Genomic DNA, 25,545 nt, shown 5'->3' on the forward strand with positions numbered 1-25,545 from the left:
TAAGATATATCACATAGACAGTTACGTGGGGAAATTAAACACTCGGACACAGGACACAATTAATTTTACTATATGTTATCTACATTGGTTTCTCAGTACTGACCTTTCCACTGTGTGACAATCAATACAAATCATATGCTAATCTAAAATACCTTCAAAGATGACTTCACGGTGAAGTTCTCGTCAAAGGTTGACCTGCTCTTTTTTTAGATGCTGAACTGTCAACACATCACCATGTAAACAGAACACAGATTTCACTTCCGGAGCATCACCAAGGCCTTATTACTCACTGTGCACTGTCGCCAAAATACACACATACAACAACACCCTGAGCTCATATTATCAAGAATAAACAGTTACCTTTAAATCCCTACCAAAAATGCATAAATAAAACTCTTCTATCACCACCAAAATGAGAGAGGAAAAAATGTTCTAAAAATAGACTAGAACTACATTCGTGGGTACTGAACTAGAAGTATTAATTGTGAACCGATTCCTGACAGGGTTAGACAATTTCACCTCCATCGATAAAACTTCCATCCGTGATCAAATCAATGTCTCTTAAATGCTGCTGCAAAGTTTTAAGGACTTTCATCCATGAATAGGACAGATACAGGCTTTTAGCTGACACCACTGTAACACAGACACAACTCAATTCCAAATGGCCGAATTTCAAAAATGCACAAAACTTAAAGTTTAATTGTGATTTTGCTAATCAAGATAAACACTTCAAATAAACTGTAATTAGTTTTTAGTTCTAACACCAATCTGGAAATTACTAGAAATTAAACTAGACTGTTTAACTTTCTTAGAAAATTCAATTTTAAAAAATCATACATATTTTAATATGAAAATTTAAATTTAACTTAAATTTTAATGACATTTTAAAACCTGAAGTTGACAAATTTTGTTCTGTGGCAAAGTCTCTCCATTCCTTTGTCATAAACATCAATGGTTTTCCTTATCAGGTGTGAAGCAATTAAACCAAAGCTTGTCAATGAAAGGTAACACCTGAAATCTGGTAGCATCTAAATACGCAAGCTAGGTCTAACCAAGTACATGACATCATTTCCACCCATGAAGGGGAGGAGTCTCCAGATGTCAGGCTTCCAGTTGTATTGAAGAGTTGGTGAAGTTCTCTGAAACCAAGCTAGCATGCCTTCTCCTAACTATATAAGTGAGAGAGAGAGGATGATTCTTGTATTTTACATGCAGTTATCGTAACTGAACCCATGAAAGGGTACAAGAAGAGGAAGACAACTTTTTTTAAACCTGGATATATTCCACATAACAAAGGAGTCACATATCTGACTGATGATACTCTACCAAGTTCCAGTGCTGCATCTGTTCCAGTGACCAGAAGAATGGATGCAGACAAGTTCTCTCTCATAGCAGTGACAAAGCCAACAAATGGGGGTCTCAAGTCAGTTGAGGCACCAGACTGTAATGGCACACCTGGGTCTGCAAACATTCTACAACCATCATCCAAAGCAAAACTGGACCTGAAAGAGACAAATTTGAATGAGCATGATGGGACACGTATGATCTGTATGAAACAAAATGTTGAAATGTGGAATGATATCATTCATCGCCATGGCAATCAAGTCAACATATGTGGTAGACCAGAGTTCCAAATTGCTAATGAAATAAAATGGGGACTTGCTTGGAAGCATACCATGATGTGTAAAAACTGCAGCTTTAAGTCACCAGAGTATAAGTTGTATGATGAGATAAAAACAAATAAACCTGGGCCAAATCCTGCTGCTGTAAATATGATGTTTCAAGCTGGACTACAAGATACACCAATGGGCAACACCAGGGCTAGATACTTGCTTGCAGCCACTGACATTCCGCCACCTAGCTGAACATCTATGCAAAGGGCCTCCAACCTTGTAGGCAAAGCAACTGTGGAGCTGAATGAAATGGACATGACAGAGAAGCTGAAACTAGTCAGACAAGTTAATGTCATGCGTGGTGTTCAGCATCCTGAGCAAATAAATGTTGCTTTTGATGCGAGATACAATGCCATTAGCTTTGGACATGAAAAGAAACCTGGTCAAAGTTCATCACAAGCTGTTGGAATTGCCTGCGAAACTGTTACAGAGAAGCAATACATTGTGGGAACTACAATAGAAAACAAGCTGTGTTGGACTGGAGCATGGCTGAAGGGAAAAGGTTTTGATGTGAAATGTCCAGGAGGCCATGTTGACTGCACAGCAAATCTGTCACCAGTTGCACCACATTCAGAGTATGAAATGGCAAGAGAAATGGGACAAAAGTTTGTTCTGCAAGAGATTCTCATTAGACATGCAACAACAGATGGAGATGCACAGGCTGCTGCTGGCTTCCAAAATGCTTATACCATTCTGCATCCAATGTGGAAAGTAGAAAGACTGTCGGATCCCATCCATTTGGGTTGTTTACAGTTCAAACGGTGTAATTCTGCAATATTTAGTGAAAACATGTTTCCAGGAATAAGAACAAGAGAAGGAAAAAGGCTCAAACAGAAAATTGTCAACCAACACATTAAAGCACGTTGCGGTTTAATCTTCAAGCAAATGATGGAGGACAATAGTGGTGATGTTACAAAAATTAAATGTCAACTTCCCCAAGTATTGGATGCCACTCTGCGCTGTTATTCAGGGGACTGCTCCAAATGCCGGCATTATTCAAAGGTCTGTGGGGGAGGAAGTACTAACAGCTGGTGGATGCGATCAGCATACCTGGGCCCTCATCAAATGACTCATCTCAACATGACAGAAAATGATAAGAACATCCTGCTAGAAGTTCTGAAAATGAAACTCTCCTGTGATGTTGTAGAAAGATTGCGACTGAACACAAACACACAGAAATGTGAGGCAGTGAACAGATCAATCAGTGTTTCATTACCTAAGAATGTGAACTATTCCAGAAACTTTGAGGCAAGAGTGCATTCAACAATACACAGACTCAATAACAGCCTGGCATCATCACTGAAAAAAAAAGTGACACACTTGGGAGGTAAACTTTCAACAAGGACTCTGAGATCACTGGAGACAATGGATAAAGACTGCACTTACCATCAGTTGTATCAAAAGCATCCCCAAACCAGGAAACGTATTCTAGCAAGACGAGGAAATATGATACAGGCCCATCTGAGGTACAGGACACAGCAAGGCAATAGGAAGTCTGACTACTGCAAAGGACTGCTAGATACCAAGGGCGATCACTCCTATGCAAAGGTTTAGCAGGAGCCAATGGACACTGCAGACAGAAAAAGTTATCTTAATTCCATGTGCAAAATGAAAGCGCTCAAATACACCATGAATAACACATTGTACAGAAGGGAAAACTGTAGTGGGGAAATCCGTAGGTAACACAACGCATGTTATGTGCAGTTGTGTTACTTACTACCACCTGATGAGACCTATGGAGAGGTCGAAACAGTTTTCTCTGAATATGAAGACACAAATAAAGAAATTAAAAAGCAAAATAAATAAAGATTAAAAAAAATCAAAATTAAAATAACATGACATGACAAGACATGACTTACTAGACTAGCTGAATGAATGAATGAATGAAAGAATGAATGATTGAAAGGAAGGAAAGAAGGAAGGAATGTATTTAAGAAAGCACCAGCATGGTCTACTAAAATAAAGACCACACTCTTTCCTTTCTCCTTGTTACTCAACACATACATCCATCCATCCATCCATCCTTCCTTCCATGCCAGACATACATTGATATGGATGTGGGTGGGTGTAAAGGATATATCATGATACCTGAATTTATTCCATATTACAATTTCAACTTTAACATGCAGTCTGGATAGTCACCATGGCCAATGCAATGACCATAACCTTTGCAATACTGTCTATTATTATTAATGGAATGACGCTCTAGAACCAGATGATCCACATTCACACACAAACTATTATGGCATAAATGGGATGCATCTAGCTCCTTTGGTATAGTCAGACTTCTCAACTTCACCATCAGTGCCAGTCTGTGAACATGTTTTTTCTGCCACGTGTTTGTTGTGGGATCCTTATATGACAATAGGCCATATAATCCATTGGCTGTTACATTTCCTGTCCATATTTTACAAACACTATTATGTGCTATTACAGAATTCAATGAAATTTTTGCTGACAGGCTTTCAAAAAAATCCTCCATTGCAACTTCAATATGGTGTAGGAATACATTGCTGCTAATAATAATGAGTGTCATCTCCAACAGATACCATTTCTGTGAATTTATAGGGAATTTTTTTTTTAAATTTTTAAATTTTTTAAAATTAATTTTTAAAAAAATCAATTAATTTTTTAAAATTTTAATTATATTTTCGGATTGCTACAGACAATATACACAAGGTGTGAAAATCTCATGTGTCTATCATTAATAATAAAAATATTATAGCAATTTAAAGTTGAATCAATGCTTCCCTGACAGGACATAGGACACAATTAATTTTACTATATGTTATCTACATTGGTTTCTCAGTACTGACCTTTCCACTGTGTGACAATCAATACAAATCATATGCTAATCTAAAATACCTTCAAAGATGACTTCACGGTGAAGTTCTCGTCAAAGGTTGACCTGCTCATTTTTTAGATGCTGAACTGTCAACACATCACCATGTAAACAGAACACAGATTTCACTTCCGGAGCATCACCAAGGCCTTATTACTCACTGTGCACTGTCGCCAAAATACACACATACAACAACACCCTGAGCTCATATTATCAAGAATAAACAGTTACCTTTAAATCCCTACCAAAAATGCATAAATAAAACTCTTCTATCACCACCAAAATGAGAGAGGAAAAAATGTTCTAAAAATAGACTAGAACTACATTCGTGGGTACTGAACTGGAAGTATTAATTGTGAACCGATTCCTGACAGGGTTAGACAATTTCACCTCCATCGATAAAACTTCCATCCGTGATCAAATCAATGTCTCTTAAATGCTGCTGCAAAGTTTTAAGGACTTTCATCCATGAATAGGACAGATACAGGCTTTTAGCTGACACCACTGTAACACAGACACAACTCAATTCCAAATGGCCGAATTTCAAAAATGCACAAAACTTAAAGTTTAATTGTGATTTTGCTAATCAAGATAAACACTTCAAATAAACTGTAATTAGTTTTTAGTTCTAACACCAATCTGGAAATTACTAGAAATTAAACTAGACTGTTTAACTTTCTTAGAAAATTCAATTTTAAAAAATCATACATATTTTAATATGAAAATTTAAATTTAACTTAAATTTTAATGAAATTTTAAAACCTGAAGTTGACAAATTTTGTTCTGTGGCAAAGTCTCTCCATTCCTTTGTCATAAACATCAATGGTTTTCCTTATCAGGTGTGAAGCAATTAAACCAAAGCTTGTCAATGAAAGGTAACACCTGAAATCTGGTAGCATCTAAATACGCAAGCTAGGTCTAACCAAGTACATGACATCATTTCCACCCATGAAGGGGAGGAGTCTTCAGATGTCAGGCTTCCAGTAGTATTGAAGAGTTGGTGAAGTTCTCTGAAACCAAGCTAGCATGCCTTCTCCTAACTATATAAGTGAGAGAGAGAGGATGATTCTTGTATTTTACATGCAGTTATCGTAACTGAACCCATGAAAGGGTACAAGAAGAGGAAGACAACTTTTTTTAAACCTGGATATATTCCACATAACAAAGGAGTCACATATCTGACTGATGATACTCTACCAAGTTCCAGTGCTGCATCTGTTCCAGTGACCAGAAGAATGGATGCAGACAAGTTCTCTCTCATAGCAGTGACAAAGCCAACAAATGGGGGTCTCAAGTCAGTTCAGGCACCAGACTGTAATGGCACACCTGGGTCTGCAAACATTCTACAACCATCATCCAAAGCAAAACTGGACCTGAAAGAGACAAATTTGAATGAGCATGATGGGACACGTATGATCTGTATGAAACAAAATGTTGAAATGTGGAATGATATCATTCATCGCCATGGCAATCAAGTCAACATATGTGGTAGACCAGAGTTCCAAATTGCTAATGAAATAAAATGGGGACTTGCTTGGAAGCATACCATGATGTGTAAAAACTGCAGCTTTAAGTCACCAGAGTATAAGTTGTATGATGAGATAAAAACAAATAAACCTGGGCCAAATCCTGCTGCTGTAAATATGATGTTTCAAGCTGGACTACAAGATACACCAATGGGCAACACCAGGGCTAGATACTTGCTTGCAGCCACTGACATTCCGCCACCTAGCAGAACATCTATGCAAAGGGCCTCCAACCTTGTAGGCAAAGCAACTGTGGAGCTGAATGAAATGGACATGACAGAGAAGCTGAAACTAGTCAGACAAGTTAATGTCATGCGTGGTGTTCAGCATCCTGAGCAAATAAATGTTGCTTTTGATGCGAGATACAATGCCATTAGCTTTGGACATGAAAAGAAACCTGGTCAAAGTTCATCACAAGCTGTTGGAATTGCCTGCGAAACTGTTACAGAGAAGCAATACATTGTGGGAACTACAATAGAAAACAAGCTGTGTTGGACTGGAGCATGGCTGAAGGGAAAAGGTTTTGATGTGAAATGTCCAGGAGGCCATGTTGACTGCACAGCAAATCTGTCACCAGTTGCACCACATTCAGAGTATGAAATGGCAAGAGAAATGGGACAAAAGTTTGTTCTGCAAGAGATTCTCATTAGACATGCAACAACAGATGGAGATGCACAGGCTGCTGCTGGCTTCCAAAATGCTTATACCATTCTGCATCCAATGTGGAAAGTAGAAAGACTGTCGGATCCCATCCATTTGGGTTGTTTACAGTTCAAACGGTGTAATTCTGCAATATTTAGTGAAAACATGTTTCCAGGAATAAGAACAAGAGAAGGAAAAAGGCTCAAACAGAAAATTGTCAGCCAAGACATTAAAGCACGTTGCGGTTTAATCTTCAAGCAAATGATGGAGGACAATAGTGGTGATGTTACAAAAATTAAATGTCAACTTCCCCAAGTATTGGATGCCACTCTGCGCTGTTATTCAGGGGACTGCTCCAAATGCCAGCATTATTCAAAGGTCTGTGGGGGAGGAAGTACTAACAGCTGGTGGATGCGATCAGCATACCTGGGCCCTCATCAAATGACTCATCTCAACATGACAGAAAATGATAAGAACATCCTGCTAGAAGTTCTGAGAATGAAACTCTCCTGTGATGTTGTAGAAAGATTGCGACTGAACACAAACACACAGAAATGTGAGGCAGTGAACAGATCAATCAGTGTTTCATTACCTAAGAATGTGAACTATTCCAGAAACTTTGAGGCAAGAGTGCATTCAACAATACACAGACTCAATAACAGCCTGGCATCATCACTGAAAAAAAAAGTGACACACTTGGGAGGTAAACTTTCAACAAGGACTCTGAGATCACTGGAGACAATGGATAAAGACTGCACTTACCATCAGTTGTATCAAAAGCATCCCCAAACCAGGAAACGTATTCTAGCAAGACGAGGAAATATGATACAGGCCCATCTGAGGTACAGGACACAGCAAGGCAATAGGAAGTCTGACTACTGCAAAGGACTGCTAGATACCAAGGGCGATCACTCCTATGCAAAGGTTTAGCAGGAGCCAATGGACACTGCAGACAGAAAAAGTTATCTTAATTCCATGTGCAAAATGAAAGCGCTCAAATACACCATGAATAACACATTGTACAGAAGGGAAAACTGTAGTGGGGAAATCCGTAGGTAACACAACGCATGTTATGTGCAGTTGTGTTACTTACTACCACCTGATGAGACCTATGGAGAGGTTGAAACAGTTTTCTCTGAATATAAAGACACAAATAAAGAAATTAAAAAGCAAAATAAATAAAGATTAAAAAAAAATCAAAATTAAAATAACATGACATGACAAGACATGACTTACTAGACTAGCTGAATGAATGAATGAATGAATGAATGAATGAATGAATGAATGATTGAAAGGAAGGAAAGAAGGAAGGAAGGAAGGAAGGAATGTATTTAAGAAAGCACCAGCATGGTCTACTAAAATAAAGACCACACTCTTTCCTTTCTCCTTGTTACTCAACACATACATCCATCCATCCATCCATCCTTCCTTCCATGCCAGACATACATTGATATGGATGTGGGTGGGTGTAAAGGATATATCATGATACCTGAATTTATTCCATATTACAATTTCAACTTTAACATGCAGTCTGGATAGTCACCATGGCCAATGCAATGACCATAACCTTTGCAATACTGTCTATTATTATTAATGGAATGACGCTCTAGAACCAGATGATCCACATTCACACACAAACTATTATGGCATAAATGGGATGCATCTAGCTCCTTTGGTATAGTCAGACTTCTCAACTTCACCATCAGTGCCAGTCTGTGAACATGTTTTTTCTGCCACGTGTTTGTTGTGGGATCCTTATATGACAATAGGCCATATAATCCATTGGCTGTTACATTTCCTGTCCATATTTTACAAACACTATTATGTGCTATTACAGAATTCAATGAAACTTTTGCTGACAGGCTTTCAAAAAAATCCTCCATTGCAACTTCAATATGGTGTAGGAATACATTGCTGCTAATAATAATGAGTGTCATCTCCAACAGATACCATTTCTGTGAATTTATAGGGAATTTTTTTTTTAAATTTTTAAATTTTTTAAAATTAATTTTAAAAAAAATCAATTAATTTTTTAAAATTTTAATTATATTTTCGGATTGCTACAGACAATATACACAAGGTGTGAAAATCTCATGTGTCTATCATTAATAATAAAAATATTATAGCAATTTAAAGTTGAATCAATGCTTCCCTGACAGGGTTAGACAATTTCACCTCCATCGATAAAACTTCCATCCGTGATCAAATCAATGTCTCTTAAATGCTGCTGCAAAGTTTTAAGGACTTTCATCCATGAATAGGACAGATACAGGCTTTTAGCTGACACCACTGTAACACAGACACAACTCAATTCCAAATGGCCGAATTTCAAAAATGCACAAAACTTAAAGTTTAATTGTGATTTTGCTAATCAAGATAAACACTTCAAATAAACTGTAATTAGTTTTTAGTTCTAACACCAATCTGGAAATTACTAGAAATTAAACTAGACTGTTTAACTTTCTTAGAAAATTCAATTTTAAAAAATCATACATATTTTAATATGAAAATTTAAATTTAACTTAAATTTTAATGACATTTTAAAACCTGAAGTTGACAAATTTTGTTCTGTGGCAAAGTCTCTCCATTCCTTTGTCATAAACATCAATGGTTTTCCTTATCAGGTGTGAAGCAATTAAACCAAAGCTTGTCAATGAAAGGTAACACCTGAAATCTGGTAGCATCTAAATACGCAAGCTAGGTCTAACCAAGTACATGACATCATTTCCACCCATGAAGGGGAGGAGTCTTCAGATGTCAGGCTTCCAGTAGTATTGAAGAGTTGGTGAAGTTCTCTGAAACCAAGCTAGCATGCCTTCTCCTAACTATATAAGTGAGAGAGAGAGGATGATTCTTGTATTTTACATGCAGTTATCGTAACTGAACCCATGAAAGGGTACAAGAAGAGGAAGACAACTTTTTTTAAACCTGGATATATTCCACATAACAAAGGAGTCACATATCTGACTGATGATACTCTACCAAGTTCCAGTGCTGCATCTGTTCCAGTGACCAGAAGAATGGATGCAGACAAGTTCTCTCTCATAGCAGTGACAAAGCCAACAAATGGGGGTCTCAAGTCAGTTCAGGCACCAGACTGTAATGGCACACCTGGGTCTGCAAACATTCTACAACCATCATCCAAAGCAAAACTGGACCTGAAAGAGACAAATTTGAATGAGCATGATGGGACACGTATGATCTGTATGAAACAAAATGTTGAAATGTGGAATGATATCATTCATCGCCATGGCAATCAAGTCAACATATGTGGTAGACCAGAGTTCCAAATTGCTAATGAAATAAAATGGGGACTTGCTTGGAAGCATACCATGATGTGTAAAAACTGCAGCTTTAAGTCACCAGAGTATAAGTTGTATGATGAGATAAAAACAAATAAACCTGGGCCAAATCCTGCTGCTGTAAATATGATGTTTCAAGCTGGACTACAAGATACACCAATGGGCAACACCAGGGCTAGATACTTGCTTGCAGCCACTGACATTCCGCCACCTAGCAGAACATCTATGCAAAGGGCCTCCAACCTTGTAGGCAAAGCAACTGTGGAGCTGAATGAAATGGACATGACAGAGAAGCTGAAACTAGTCAGACAAGTTAATGTCATGCGTGGTGTTCAGCATCCTGAGCAAATAAATGTTGCTTTTGATGCGAGATACAATGCCATTAGCTTTGGACATGAAAAGAAACCTGGTCAAAGTTCATCACAAGCTGTTGGAATTGCCTGCGAAACTGTTACAGAGAAGCAATACATTGTGGGAACTACAATAGAAAACAAGCTGTGTTGGACTGGAGCATGGCTGAAGGGAAAAGGTTTTGATGTGAAATGTCCAGGAGGCCATGTTGACTGCACAGCAAATCTGTCACCAGTTGCACCACATTCAGAGTATGAAATGGCAAGAGAAATGGGACAAAAGTTTGTTCTGCAAGAGATTCTCATTAGACATGCAACAACAGATGGAGATGCACAGGCTGCTGCTGGCTTCCAAAATGCTTATACCATTCTGCATCCAATGTGGAAAGTAGAAAGACTGTCGGATCCCATCCATTTGGGTTGTTTACAGTTCAAACGGTGTAATTCTGCAATATTTAGTGAAAACATGTTTCCAGGAATAAGAACAAGAGAAGGAAAAAGGCTCAAACAGAAAATTGTCAGCCAAGACATTAAAGCACGTTGCGGTTTAATCTTCAAGCAAATGATGGAGGACAATAGTGGTGATGTTACAAAAATTAAATGTCAACTTCCCCAAGTATTGGATGCCACTCTGCGCTGTTATTCAGGGGACTGCTCCAAATGCCAGCATTATTCAAAGGTCTGTGGGGGAGGAAGTACTAACAGCTGGTGGATGCGATCAGCATACCTGGGCCCTCATCAAATGACTCATCTCAACATGACAGAAAATGATAAGAACATCCTGCTAGAAGTTCTGAGAATGAAACTCTCCTGTGATGTTGTAGAAAGATTGCGACTGAACACAAACACACAGAAATGTGAGGCAGTGAACAGATCAATCAGTGTTTCATTACCTAAGAATGTGAACTATTCCAGAAACTTTGAGGCAAGAGTGCATTCAACAATACACAGACTCAATAACAGCCTGGCATCATCACTGAAAAAAAAAGTGACACACTTGGGAGGTAAACTTTCAACAAGGACTCTGAGATCACTGGAGACAATGGATAAAGACTGCACTTACCATCAGTTGTATCAAAAGCATCCCCAAACCAGGAAACGTATTCTAGCAAGACGAGGAAATATGATACAGGCCCATCTGAGGTACAGGACACAGCAAGGCAATAGGAAGTCTGACTACTGCAAAGGACTGCTAGATACCAAGGGCGATCACTCCTATGCAAAGGTTTAGCAGGAGCCAATGGACACTGCAGACAGAAAAAGTTATCTTAATTCCATGTGCAAAATGAAAGCGCTCAAATACACCATGAATAACACATTGTACAGAAGGGAAAACTGTAGTGGGGAAATCCGTAGGTAACACAACGCATGTTATGTGCAGTTGTGTTACTTACTACCACCTGATGAGACCTATGGAGAGGTTGAAACAGTTTTCTCTGAATATGAAGACACAAATAAAGAAATTAAAAAGCAAAATAAATAAAGATTAAAAAAAAATCAAAATTAAAATAACATGACATGACAAGACATGACTTACTAGACTAGATGAATGAATGAATGAATGAATGAATGAATGAATGATTGAAAGGAAGGAAAGAAGGAAGGAAGGAAGGAAGGAATGTATTTAAGAAAGCACCAGCATGGTCTACTAAAATAAAGACCACACTCTTTCCTTTCTCCTTGTTACTCAACACATACATCCATCCATCCATCCATCCTTCCTTCCATGCCAGACATACATTGATATGGATGTGGGTGGGTGTAAAGGATATATCATGATACCTGAATTTATTCCATATTACAATTTCAACTTTAACATGCAGTCTGGATAGTCACCATGGCCAATGCAATGACCATAACCTTTGCAATACTGTCTATTATTATTAATGGAATGACGCTCTAGAACCAGATGATCCACATTCACACACAAACTATTATGGCATAAATGGGATGCATCTAGCTCCTTTGGTATAGTCAGACTTCTCAACTTCACCATCAGTGCCAGTCTGTGAACATGTTTTTTCTGCCACATGTTTGTTGTGGGATCCTTATATGACAATAGGCCATATAATCCATTGGCTGTTACATTTCCTGTCCATATTTTACAAACACTATTATGTGCTATTACAGAATTCAATGAAATTTTTGCTGACAGGCTTTCAAAAAAATCCTCCATTGCAACTTCAATATGGTGTAGGAATACATTGCTGCTAATAATAATGAGTGTCATCTCCAACAGATACCATTTCTGTGAATTTATAGGGAATTTTTTTTTTAAATTTTTAAATTTTTTAAAATTAATTTTTAAAAAAATCAATTAATTTTTTAAAATTTTAATTATATTTTCGGATTGCTACAGACAATATACACAAGGTGTGAAAATCTCATGTGTCTATCATTAATAATAAAAATATTATAGCAATTTAAAGTTGAATCAATGCTTCCCTGACAGGACATAGGACACAATTAATTTTACTATATGTTATCTACATTGGTTTCTCAGTACTGACCTTTCCACTGTGTGACAATCAATACAAATCATATGCTAATCTAAAATACCTTCAAAGATGACTTCACGGTGAAGTTCTCGTCAAAGGTTGACCTGCTCATTTTTTAGATGCTGAACTGTCAACACATCACCATGTAAACAGAACACAGATTTCACTTCCGGAGCATCACCAAGGCCTTATTACTCACTGTGCACTGTCGCCAAAATACACACATACAACAACACCCTGAGCTCATATTATCAAGAATAAACAGTTACCTTTAAATCCCTACCAAAAATGCATAAATAAAACTCTTCTATCACCACCAAAATGAGAGAGGAAAAAATGTTCTAAAAATAGACTAGAACTACATTCGTGGGTACTGAACTGGAAGTATTAATTGTGAACCGATTCCTGACAGGGTTAGACAATTTCACCTCCATCGATAAAACTTCCATCCGTGATCAAATCAATGTCTCTTAAATGCTGCTGCAAAGTTTTAAGGACTTTCATCCATGAATAGGACAGATACAGGCTTTTAGCTGACACCACTGTAACACAGACACAACTCAATTCCAAATGGCCGAATTTCAAAAATGCACAAAACTTAAAGTTTAATTGTGATTTTGCTAATCAAGATAAACACTTCAAATAAACTGTAATTAGTTTTTAGTTCTAACACCAATCTGGAAATTACTAGAAATTAAACTAGACTGTTTAACTTTCTTAGAAAATTCAATTTTAAAAAATCATACATATTTTAATATGAAAATTTAAATTTAACTTAAATTTTAATGAAATTTTAAAACCTGAAGTTGACAAATTTTGTTCTGTGGCAAAGTCTCTCCATTCCTTTGTCATAAACATCAATGGTTTTCCTTATCAGGTGTGAAGCAATTAAACCAAAGCTTGTCAATGAAAGGTAACACCTGAAATCTGGTAGCATCTAAATACGCAAGCTAGGTCTAACCAAGTACATGACATCATTTCCACCCATGAAGGGGAGGAGTCTTCAGATGTCAGGCTTCCAGTAGTATTGAAGAGTTGGTGAAGTTCTCTGAAACCAAGCTAGCATGCCTTCTCCTAACTATATAAGTGAGAGAGAGAGGATGATTCTTGTATTTTACATGCAGTTATCGTAACTGAACCCATGAAAGGGTACAAGAAGAGGAAGACAACTTTTTTTAAACCTGGATATATTCCACATAACAAAGGAGTCACATATCTGACTGATGATACTCTACCAAGTTCCAGTGCTGCATCTGTTCCAGTGACCAGAAGAATGGATGCAGACAAGTTCTCTCTCATAGCAGTGACAAAGCCAACAAATGGGGGTCTCAAGTCAGTTCAGGCACCAGACTGTAATGGCACACCTGGGTCTGCAAACATTCTACAACCATCATCCAAAGCAAAACTGGACCTGAAAGAGACAAATTTGAATGAGCATGATGGGACACGTATGATCTGTATGAAACAAAATGTTGAAATGTGGAATGATATCATTCATCGCCATGGCAATCAAGTCAACATATGTGGTAGACCAGAGTTCCAAATTGCTAATGAAATAAAATGGGGACTTGCTTGGAAGCATACCATGATGTGTAAAAACTGCAGCTTTAAGTCACCAGAGTATAAGTTGTATGATGAGATAAAAACAAATAAACCTGGGCCAAATCCTGCTGCTGTAAATATGATGTTTCAAGCTGGACTACAAGATACACCAATGGGCAACACCAGGGCTAGATACTTGCTTGCAGCCACTGACATTCCGCCACCTAGCAGAACATCTATGCAAAGGGCCTCCAACCTTGTAGGCAAAGCAACTGTGGAGCTGAATGAAATGGACATGACAGAGAAGCTGAAACTAGTCAGACAAGTTAATGTCATGCGTGGTGTTCAGCATCCTGAGCAAATAAATGTTGCTTTTGATGCGAGATACAATGCCATTAGCTTTGGACATGAAAAGAAACCTGGTCAAAGTTCATCACAAGCTGTTGGAATTGCCTGCGAAACTGTTACAGAGAAGCAATACATTGTGGGAACTACAATAGAAAACAAGCTGTGTTGGACTGGAGCATGGCTGAAGGGAAAAGGTTTTGATGTGAAATGTCCAGGAGGCCATGTTGACTGCACAGCAAATCTGTCACCAGTTGCACCACATTCAGAGTATGAAATGGCAAGAGAAATGGGACAAAAGTTTGTTCTGCAAGAGATTCTCATTAGACATGCAACAACAGATGGAGATGCACAGGCTGCTGCTGGCTTCCAAAATGCTTATACCATTCTGCATCCAATGTGGAAAGTAGAAAGACTGTCGGATCCCATCCATTTGGGTTGTTTACAGTTCAAACGGTGTAATTCTGCAATATTTAGTGAAAACATGTTTCCAGGAATAAGAACAAGAGAAGGAAAAAGGCTCAAACAGAAAATTGTCAGCCAAGACATTAAAGCACGTTGCGGTTTAATCTTCAAGCAAATGATGGAGGACAATAGTGGTGATGTTACAAAAATTAAATGTCAACTTCCCCAAGTATTGGATGCCACTCTGCGCTGTTATTCAGGGGACTGCTCCAAATGCCAGCATTATTCAAAGGTCTGTGGGGGAGGAAGTACTAACAGCTGGTGGATGCGATCAGCATACCTGGGCCCTCATCAAATGACTCATCTCAACATGACAGAAAATGATAAGAACATCCTGCTAGAAGTTCTGAGAATGAAACTCTCCTGTGATGTTGTAGAAAGATTGCGACTGAACACAAACACACAGAAATGTGAGGCAGTGAACAGATCAATCAGTGTTTCATTACCTAAGAATGTGAACTATTCCAGAAACTTTGAGGCAAGAGTGCATTCAACAATACACAGACTCAATAACAGCCTGGCATCATCACTGAAAAAAAAAGTGACACACTTGGGAGGTAAACTTTCAACAAGGACTCTGAGATCACTGGAGACAATGGATAAAGACTGCACTTACCATCAGTTGTATCAAAAGCATCCCCAAACCAGGAAACGTATTCTAGCAAGACGAGGAAATATGATACAGGCCCATCTGAGGTACAGGACACAGCAAGGCAATAGGAAGTCTGACTACTGCAAAGGACTGCTAGATACCAAGGGCGATCACTCCTATGCAAAGGTTTAGCAGGAGCCAATGGACACTGCAGACAGAAAAAGTTATCTTAATTCCATGTGCAAAATGAAAGCGCTCAAATACACCATGAATAACACATTGTACAGAAGGGAAAACTGTAGTGGGGAAATCCGTAGGTAACACAACGCATGTTATGTGCAGTTGTGTTACTTACTACCACCTGATGAGACCTATGGAGAGGTTGAAACAGTTTTCTCTGAATATAAAGACACAAATAAAGAAATTAAAAAGCAAAATAAATAAAGATTAAAAAAAAATCAAAATTAAAATAACATGACATGACAAGACATGACTTACTAGACTAGCTGAATGAATGAATGAATGAATGAATGAATGAATGAATGAATGATTGAAAGGAAGGAAAGAAGGAAGGAAGGAAGGAAGGAATGTATTTAAGAAAGCACCAGCATGGTCTACTAAAATAAAGACCACACTCTTTCCTTTCTCCTTGTTACTCAACACATACATCCATCCATCCATCCATCCTTCCTTCCATGCCAGACATACATTGATATGGATGTGGGTGGGTGTAAAGGATATATCATGATACCTGAATTTATTCCATATTACAATTTCAACTTTAACATGCAGTCTGGATAGTCACCATGGCCAATGCAATGACCATAACCTTTGCAATACTGTCTATTATTATTAATGGAATGACGCTCTAGAACCAGATGATCCACATTCACACACAAACTATTATGGCATAAATGGGATGCATCTAGCTCCTTTGGTATAGTCAGACTTCTCAACTTCACCATCAGTGCCAGTCTGTGAACATGTTTTTTCTGCCACGTGTTTGTTGTGGGATCCTTATATGACAATAGGCCATATAATCCATTGGCTGTTACATTTCCTGTCCATATTTTACAAACACTATTATGTGCTATTACAGAATTCAATGAAACTTTTGCTGACAGGCTTTCAAAAAAATCCTCCATTGCAACTTCAATATGGTGTAGGAATACATTGCTGCTAATAATAATGAGTGTCATCTCCAACAGATACCATTTCTGTGAATTTATAGGGAATTTTTTTTTTAAATTTTTAAATTTTTTAAAATTAATTTTAAAAAAAATCAATTAATTTTTTAAAATTTTAATTATATTTTCGGATTGCTACAGACAATATACACAAGGTGTGAAAATCTCATGTGTCTATCATTAATAATAAAAATATTATAGCAATTTAAAGTTGAATCAATGCTTCCCTGACAGGGTTAGACAATTTCACCTCCATCGATAAAACTTCCATCCGTGATCAAATCAATGTCTCTTAAATGCTGCTGCAAAGTTTTAAGGACTTTCATCCATGAATAGGACAGATACAGGCTTTTAGCTGACACCACTGTAACACAGACACAACTCAATTCCAAATGGCCGAATTTCAAAAATGCACAAAACTTAAAGTTTAATTGTGATTTTGCTAATCAAGATAAACACTTCAAATAAACTGTAATTAGTTTTTAGTTCTAACACCAATCTGGAAATTACTAGAAATTAAACTAGACTGTTTAACTTTCTTAGAAAATTCAATTTTAAAAAATCATACATATTTTAATATGAAAATTTAAATTTAACTTAAATTTTAATGACATTTTAAAACCTGAAGTTGACAAATTTTGTTCTGTGGCAAAGTCTCTCCATTCCTTTGTCATAAACATCAATGGTTTTCCTTATCAGGTGTGAAGCAATTAAACCAAAGCTTGTCAATGAAAGGTAACACCTGAAATCTGGTAGCATCTAAATACGCAAGCTAGGTCTAACCAAGTACATGACATCATTTCCACCCATGAAGGGGAGGAGTCTTCAGATGTCAGGCTTCCAGTAGTATTGAAGAGTTGGTGAAGTTCTCTGAAACCAAGCTAGCATGCCTTCTCCTAACTATATAAGTGAGAGAGAGAGGATGATTCTTGTATTTTACATGCAGTTATCGTAACTGAACCCATGAAAGGGTACAAGAAGAGGAAGACAACTTTTTTTAAACCTGGATATATTCCACATAACAAAGGAGTCACATATCTGACTGATGATACTCTACCAAGTTCCAGTGCTGCATCTGTTCCAGTGACCAGAAGAATGGATGCAGACAAGTTCTCTCTCATAGCAGTGACAAAGCCAACAAATGGGGGTCTCAAGTCAGTTCAGGCACCAGACTGTAATGGCACACCTGGGTCTGCAAACATTCTACAACCATCATCCAAAGCAAAACTGGACCTGAAAGAGACAAATTTGAATGAGCATGATGGGACACGTATGATCTGTATGAAACAAAATGTTGAAATGTGGAATGATATCATTCATCGCCATGGCAATCAAGTCAACATATGTGGTAGACCAGAGTTCCAAATTGCTAATGAAATAAAATGGGGACTTGCTTGGAAGCATACCATGATGTGTAAAAACTGCAGCTTTAAGTCACCAGAGTATAAGTTGTATGATGAGATAAAAACAAATAAACCTGGGCCAAATCCTGCTGCTGTAAATATGATGTTTCAAGCTGGACTACAAGATACACCAATGGGCAACACCAGGGCTAGATACTTGCTTGCAGCCACTGACATTCCGCCACCTAGCAGAACATCTATGCAAAGGGCCTCCAACCTTGTAGGCAAAGCAACTGTGGAGCTGAATGAAATGGACATGACAGAGAAGCTGAAACTAGTCAGACAAGTTAATGTCATGCGTGGTGTTCAGCATCCTGAGCAAATAAATGTTGCTTTTGATGCGAGATACAATGCCATTAGCTTTGGACATGAAAAGAAACCTGGTCAAAGTTCATCACAAGCTGTTGGAATTGCCTGCGAAACTGTTACAGAGAAGCAATACATTGTGGGAACTACAATAGAAAACAAGCTGTGTTGGACTGGAGCATGGCTGAAGGGAAAAGGTTTTGATGTGAAATGTCCAGGAGGCCATGTTGACTGCACAGCAAATCTGTCACCAGTTGCACCACATTCAGAGTATGAAATGGCAAGAGAAATGGGACAAAAGTTTGTTCTGCAAGAGATTCTCATTAGACATGCAACAACAGATGGAGATGCACAGGCTGCTGCTGGCTTCCAAAATGCTTATACCATTCTGCATCCAATGTGGAAAGTAGAAAGACTGTCGGATCCCATCCATTTGGGTTGTTTACAGTTCAAACGGTGTAATTCTGCAATATTTAGTGAAAACATGTTTCCAGGAATAAGAACAAGAGAAGGAAAAAGGCTCAAACAGAAAATTGTCAGCCAAGACATTAAAGCACGTTGCGGTTTAATCTTCAAGCAAATGATGGAGGACAATAGTGGTGATGTTACAAAAATTAAATGTCAACTTCCCCAAGTATTGGATGCCACTCTGCGCTGTTATTCAGGGGACTGCTCCAAATGCCAGCATTATTCAAAGGTCTGTGGGGGAGGAAGTACTAACAGCTGGTGGATGCGATCAGCATACCTGGGCCCTCATCAAATGACTCATCTCAACATGACAGAAAATGATAAGAACATCCTGCTAGAAGTTCTGAGAATGAAACTCTCCTGTGATGTTGTAGAAAGATTGCGACTGAACACAAACACACAGAAATGTGAGGCAGTGAACAGATCAATCAGTGTTTCATTACCTAAGAATGTGAACTATTCCAGAAACTTTGAGGCAAGAGTGCATTCAACAATACACAGACTCAATAACAGCCTGGCATCATCACTGAAAAAAAAAGTGACACACTTGGGAGGTAAACTTTCAACAAGGACTCTGAGATCACTGGAGACAATGGATAAAGACTGCACTTACCATCAGTTGTATCAAAAGCATCCCCAAACCAGGAAACGTATTCTAGCAAGACGAGGAAATATGATACAGGCCCATCTGAGGTACAGGACACAGCAAGGCAATAGGAAGTCTGACTACTGCAAAGGACTGCTAGATACCAAGGGCGATCACTCCTATGCAAAGGTTTAGCAGGAGCCAATGGACACTGCAGACAGAAAAAGTTATCTTAATTCCATGTGCAAAATGAAAGCGCTCAAATACACCATGAATAACACATTGTACAGAAGGGAAAACTGTAGTGGGGAAATCCGTAGGTAACACAACGCATGTTATGTGCAGTTGTGTTACTTACTACCACCTGATGAGACCTATGGAGAGGTTGAAACAGTTTTCTCTGAATATGAAGACACAAATAAAGAAATTAAAAAGCAAAATAAATAAAGATTAAAAAAAAATCAAAATTAAAATAACATGACATGACAAGACATGACTTACTAGACTAGATGAATGAATGAATGAATGAATGAATGAATGAATGATTGAAAGGAAGGAAAGAAGGAAGGAAGGAAGGAAGGAATGTATTTAAGAAAGCACCAGCATGGTCTACTAAAATAAAGACCACACTCTTTCCTTTCTCCTTGTTACTCAACACATACATCCATCCATCCATCCATCCTTCCTTCCATGCCAGACATACATTGATATGGATGTGGGTGGGTGTAAAGGATATATCATGATACCTGAATTTATTCCATATTACAATTTCAACTTTAACATGCAGTCTGGATAGTCACCATGGCCAATGCAATGACCATAACCTTTGCAATACTGTCTATTATTATTAATGGAATGACGCTCTAGAACCAGATGATCCACATTCACACACAAACTATTATGGCATAAATGGGATGCATCTAGCTCCTTTGGTATAGTCAGACTTCTCAACTTCACCATCAGTGCCAGTCTGTGAACATGTTTTTTCTGCCACATGTTTGTTGTGGGATCCTTATATGACAATAGGCCATATAATCCATTGGCTGTTACATTTCCTGTCCATATTTTACAAACACTATTATGTGCTATTACAGAATTCAATGAAACTTTTGCTGACAGGCTTTCAAAAAAATCCTCCATTGCAACTTCAATATGGTGTAGGAATACATTGCTGCTAATAATAATGAGTGTCATCTCCAACAGATACCATTTCTGTGAATTTATAGGGAATTTTTTTTTTAAATTTTTAAATTTTTTAAAATTAATTTTAAAAAAAATCAATTAATTTTTTAAAATTTTAATTATATTTTCGGATTGCTACAGACAATATACACAAGGTGTGAAAATCTCATGTGTCTATCATTAATAATAAAAATATTATAGCAATTTAAAGTTGAATCAATGCTTCCCTGACAGGACATAGGACACAATTAATTTTACTATATGTTATCTACATTGGTTTCTCAGTACTGACCTTTCCACTGTGTGACAATCAATACAAATCATATGCTAATCTAAAATACCTTCAAAGATGACTTCACGGTGAAGTTCTCGTCAAAGGTTGACCTGCTCTTTTTTTAGATGCTGAACTGTCAACACATCACCATGTAAACAGAACACAGATTTCACTTCCGGAGCATCACCAAGGCCTTATTACTCACTGTGCACTGTCGCCAAAATACACACATACAACAACACCCTGAGCTCATATTATCAAGAATAAACAGTTACCTTTAAATCCCTACCAAAAATGCATAAATAAAACTCTTCTATCACCACCAAAATGAGAGAGGAAAAAATGTTCTAAAAATAGACTAGAACTACATTCGTGGGTACTGAACTGGAAGTATTAATTGTGAACCGATTCCTGACAGGGTTAGACAATTTCACCTCCATCGATAAAACTTCCATCCGTGATCAAATCAATGTCTCTTAAATGCTGCTGCAAAGTTTTAAGGACTTTCATCCATGAATAGGACAGATACAGGCTTTTAGCTGACACCACTGTAACACAGACACAACTCAATTCCAAATGGCCGAATTTCAAAAATGCACAAAACTTAAAGTTTAATTGTGATTTTGCTAATCAAGATAAACACTTCAAATAAACTGTAATTAGTTTTTAGTTCTAACACCAATCTGGAAATTACTAGAAATTAAACTAGACTGTTTAACTTTCTTAGAAAATTCAATTTTAAAAAATCATACATATTTTAATATGAAAATTTAAATTTAACTTAAATTTTAATGACATTTTAAAACCTGAAGTTGACAAATTTTGTTCTGTGGCAAAGTCTCTCCATTCCTTTGTCATAAACATCAATGGTTTTCCTTATCAGGTGTGAAGCAATTAAACCAAAGCTTGTCAATGAAAGGTAACACCTGAAATCTGGTAGCATCTAAATACGCAAGCTAGGTCTAACCAAGTACATGACATCATTTCCACCCATGAAGGGGAGGAGTCTCCAGATGTCAGGCTTCCAGTAGTATTGAAGAGTTGGTGAAGTTCTCTGAAACCAAGCTAGCATGCCTTCTCCTAACTATATAAGTGAGAGAGAGAGGATGATTCTTGTATTTTACATGCAGTTATCGTAACTGAACCCATGAAAGGGTACAAGAAGAGGAAGACAACTTTTTTTAAACCTGGATATATTCCACATAACAAAGGAGTCACATATCTGACTGATGATACTCTACCAAGTTCCAGTGCTGCATCTGTTCCAGTGACCAGAAGAATGGATGCAGACAAGTTCTCTCTCATAGCAGTGACAAAGCCAACAAATGGGGGTCTCAAGTCAGTTCAGGCACCAGACTGTAATGGCACACCTGGGTCTGCAAACATTCTACAACCATCATCCAAAGCAAAACTGGACCTGAAAGAGACAAATTTGAATGAGCATGATGGGACACGTATGATCTGTATGAAACAAAATGTTGAAATGTGGAATGATATCATTCATCGCCATGGCAATCAAGTCAACATATGTGGTAGACCAGAGTTCCAAATTGCTAATGAAATAAAATGGGGACTTGCTTGGAAGCATACCATGATGTGTAAAAACTGCAGCTTTAAGTCACCAGAGTATAAGTTGTATGATGAGATAAAAACAAATAAACCTGGGCCAAATCCTGCTGCTGTAAATATGATGTTTCAAGCTGGACTACAAGATACACCAATGGGCAACACCAGGGCTAGATACTTGCTTGCAGCCACTGACATTCCGCCACCTAGCAGAACATCTATGCAAAGGGCCTCCAACCTTGTAGGCAAAGCAACTGTGGAGCTGAATGAAATGGACATGACAGAGAAGCTGAAACTAGTCAGACAAGTTAATGTCATGCGTGGTGTTCAGCATCCTGAGCAAATAAATGTTGCTTTTGATGCGAGATACAATGCCATTAGCTTTGGACATGAAAAGAAACCTGGTCAAAGTTCATCACAAGCTGTTGGAATTGCCTGCGAAACTGTTACAGAGAAGCAATACATTGTGGGAACTACAATAGAAAACAAGCTGTGTTGGACTGGAGCATGGCTGAAGGGAAAAGGTTTTGATGTGAAATGTCCAGGAGGCCATGTTGACTGCACAGCAAATCTGTCACCAGTTGCACCACATTCAGAGTATGAAATGGCAAGAGAAATGGGACAAAAGTTTGTTCTGCAAGAGATTCTCATTAGACATGCAACAACAGATGGAGATGCACAGACTGCTGCTGGCTTCCAAAATGCTTATACCATTCTGCATCCAATGTGGAAAGTAGAAAGACTGTCGGATCCCATCCATTTGGGTTGTTTACAGTTCAAACGGTGTAATTCTGCAATATTTAGTGAAAACATGTTTCCAGGAATAAGAACAAGAGAAGGAAAAAGGCTCAAACAGAAAATTGTCAGCCAAGACATTAAAGCACGTTGCGGTTTAATCTTCAAGCAAATGATGGAGGACAATAGTGGTGATGTTACAAAAATTAAATGTCAACTTCCCCAAGTATTGGATGCCACTCTGCGCTGTTATTCAGGGGACTGCTCCAAATGCCAGCATTATTCAAAGGTCTGTGGGGGAGGAAGTACTAACAGCTGGTGGATGCAATCAGCATACCTGGGCCCTCATCAAATGACTCATCTCAACATGACAGAAAATGATAAGAACATCCTGCTAGAAGTTCTGAAAATGAAACTCTCCTGTGATGTTGTAGAAAGATTGCGACTGAACACAAACACACAGAAATGTGAGGCAGTGAACAGATCAATCAGTGTTTCATTACCTAAGAATGTGAACTATTCCAGAAACTTTGAGGCAAGAGTGCATTCAACAATACACAGACTCAATAACAGCCTGGCATCATCACTGAAAAAAAAAGTGACACACTTGGGAGGTAAACTTTCAACAAGGACTCTGAGATCACTGGAGACAATGGATAAAGACTGCACTTACCATCAGTTGTATCAAAAGCATCCCCAAACCAGGAAACGTATTCTAGCAAGATGAGGAAATATGATACAGGCCCATCTGAGGTACAGGACACAGCAAGGCAATAGGAAGTCTGACTACTGCAAAGGACTGCTAGATACCAAGGGCGATCACTCCTATGCAAAGGTTTAGCAGGAGCCAATGGACACTGCAGACAGAAAAAGTTATCTTAATTCCATGTGCAAAATGAAAGCGCTCAAATACACCATGAATAACACATTGTACAGAAGGGAAAACTGTAGTGGGGAAATCCGTAGGTAACACAACGCATGTTATGTGCAGTTGTGTTACTTACTACCACCTGATGAGACCTATGGAGAGGTCGAAACAGTTTTCTCTGAATATGAAGACACAAATAAAGAAATTAAAAAGCAAAATAAATAAAGATTAAAAAAATCAAAATTAAAATAACATGACATGACAAGACATGACTTACTAGACTAGCTGAATGAATGAATGAATGAATGATTGAAAGGAAGGAAAGAAGGAAGGAAGGAAGGAAGGAATGTATTTAAGAAAGCACCAGCATGGTCTACTAAAATAAAGACCACACTCTTTCCTTTCTCCTTGTTACTCAACACATACATCCATCCATCCATCCATCCTTCCTTCCATGCCAGACATACATTGATATGGATGTGGGTGGGTGTAAAGGATATATCATGATACCTGAATTTATTCCATATTACAATTTCAACTTTAACATGCAGTCTGGATAGTCACCATGGCCAATGCAATGACCATAACCTTTGCAATACTGTCTATTATTATTAATGGAATGACGCTCTAGAACCAGATGATCCACATTCACACACAAACTATTATGGCATAAATGGGATGCATCTAGCTCCTTTGGTATAGTCAGACTTCTCAACTTCACCATCAGTGCCAGTCTGTGAACATGTTTTTTCTGCCACGTGTTTGTTGTGGGATCCTTATATGACAATAGGCCATATAATCCATTGGCTGTTACATTTCCTGTCCATATTTTACAAACACTATTATGTGCTATTACAGAATTCAATGAAATTTTTGCTGACAGGCTTTCAAAAAAATCCTCTATTGCAACTTCAATATGGTGTAGGAATACATTGCTGCTAATAATAATGAGTGTCATCTCCAACAGATACCATTTCTGTGAATTTATAGGGAATTTTTTTTTTTAATTTTTTAATTTTTTTAAATTAATTTTTAAAAAAATCAATTAATTTTTTAAAATTTTAATTATATTTTCGGATTGCTACAGACAATATACACAAGGTGTGAAAATCTCATGTGTCTATCATTAATAATAAAAATATTATAGCAATTTAAAGTTGAATCAATGCTTCCCTGACAGGACATAGGACACA

General features: G+C 37.8%; 1 long non-coding RNA gene across 9 annotated transcripts; it reads right to left on the bottom strand.

Moving 5' to 3' along the window:
• Positions 1-922: 922 nt before the first annotated feature.
• LOC149784434 (uncharacterized) lies at positions 923-25,163 on the bottom strand. 9 transcript variants are annotated; one of them, XR_016413867.1, is made up of 10 exons: positions 24,158-25,160; positions 22,425-22,600; positions 18,022-18,197; positions 14,069-14,244; positions 11,399-11,582; positions 9,666-9,841; positions 7,446-7,629; positions 5,713-5,888; positions 3,060-3,243; positions 923-1,502 (listed from the first exon to the last, which is right to left on the bottom strand). It is a non-coding gene; the product is annotated as an uncharacterized LOC149784434 (long non-coding RNA). The 9 variants fall into 9 exon arrangements; XR_016413866.1 differs by lacking the exon at positions 7,446-7,629 and adding an exon at positions 15,802-15,985; XR_016413865.1 differs by lacking the exons at positions 7,446-7,629; positions 11,399-11,582 and adding exons at positions 15,802-15,985; positions 19,755-19,938 and having other exon boundaries at positions 1,113-1,502; positions 24,158-25,163.
• Positions 25,164-25,545: the final 382 nt, after the last annotated feature.

Source organism: Sinohyriopsis cumingii, chromosome 14 (genome assembly GCF_028554795.1).
Source record: "Sinohyriopsis cumingii isolate HCF-2022 chromosome 14, ASM2855479v2, whole genome shotgun sequence".
NCBI classification, from domain to species: Eukaryota; Metazoa; Mollusca; class Bivalvia; order Unionida; family Unionidae; genus Sinohyriopsis; species Sinohyriopsis cumingii.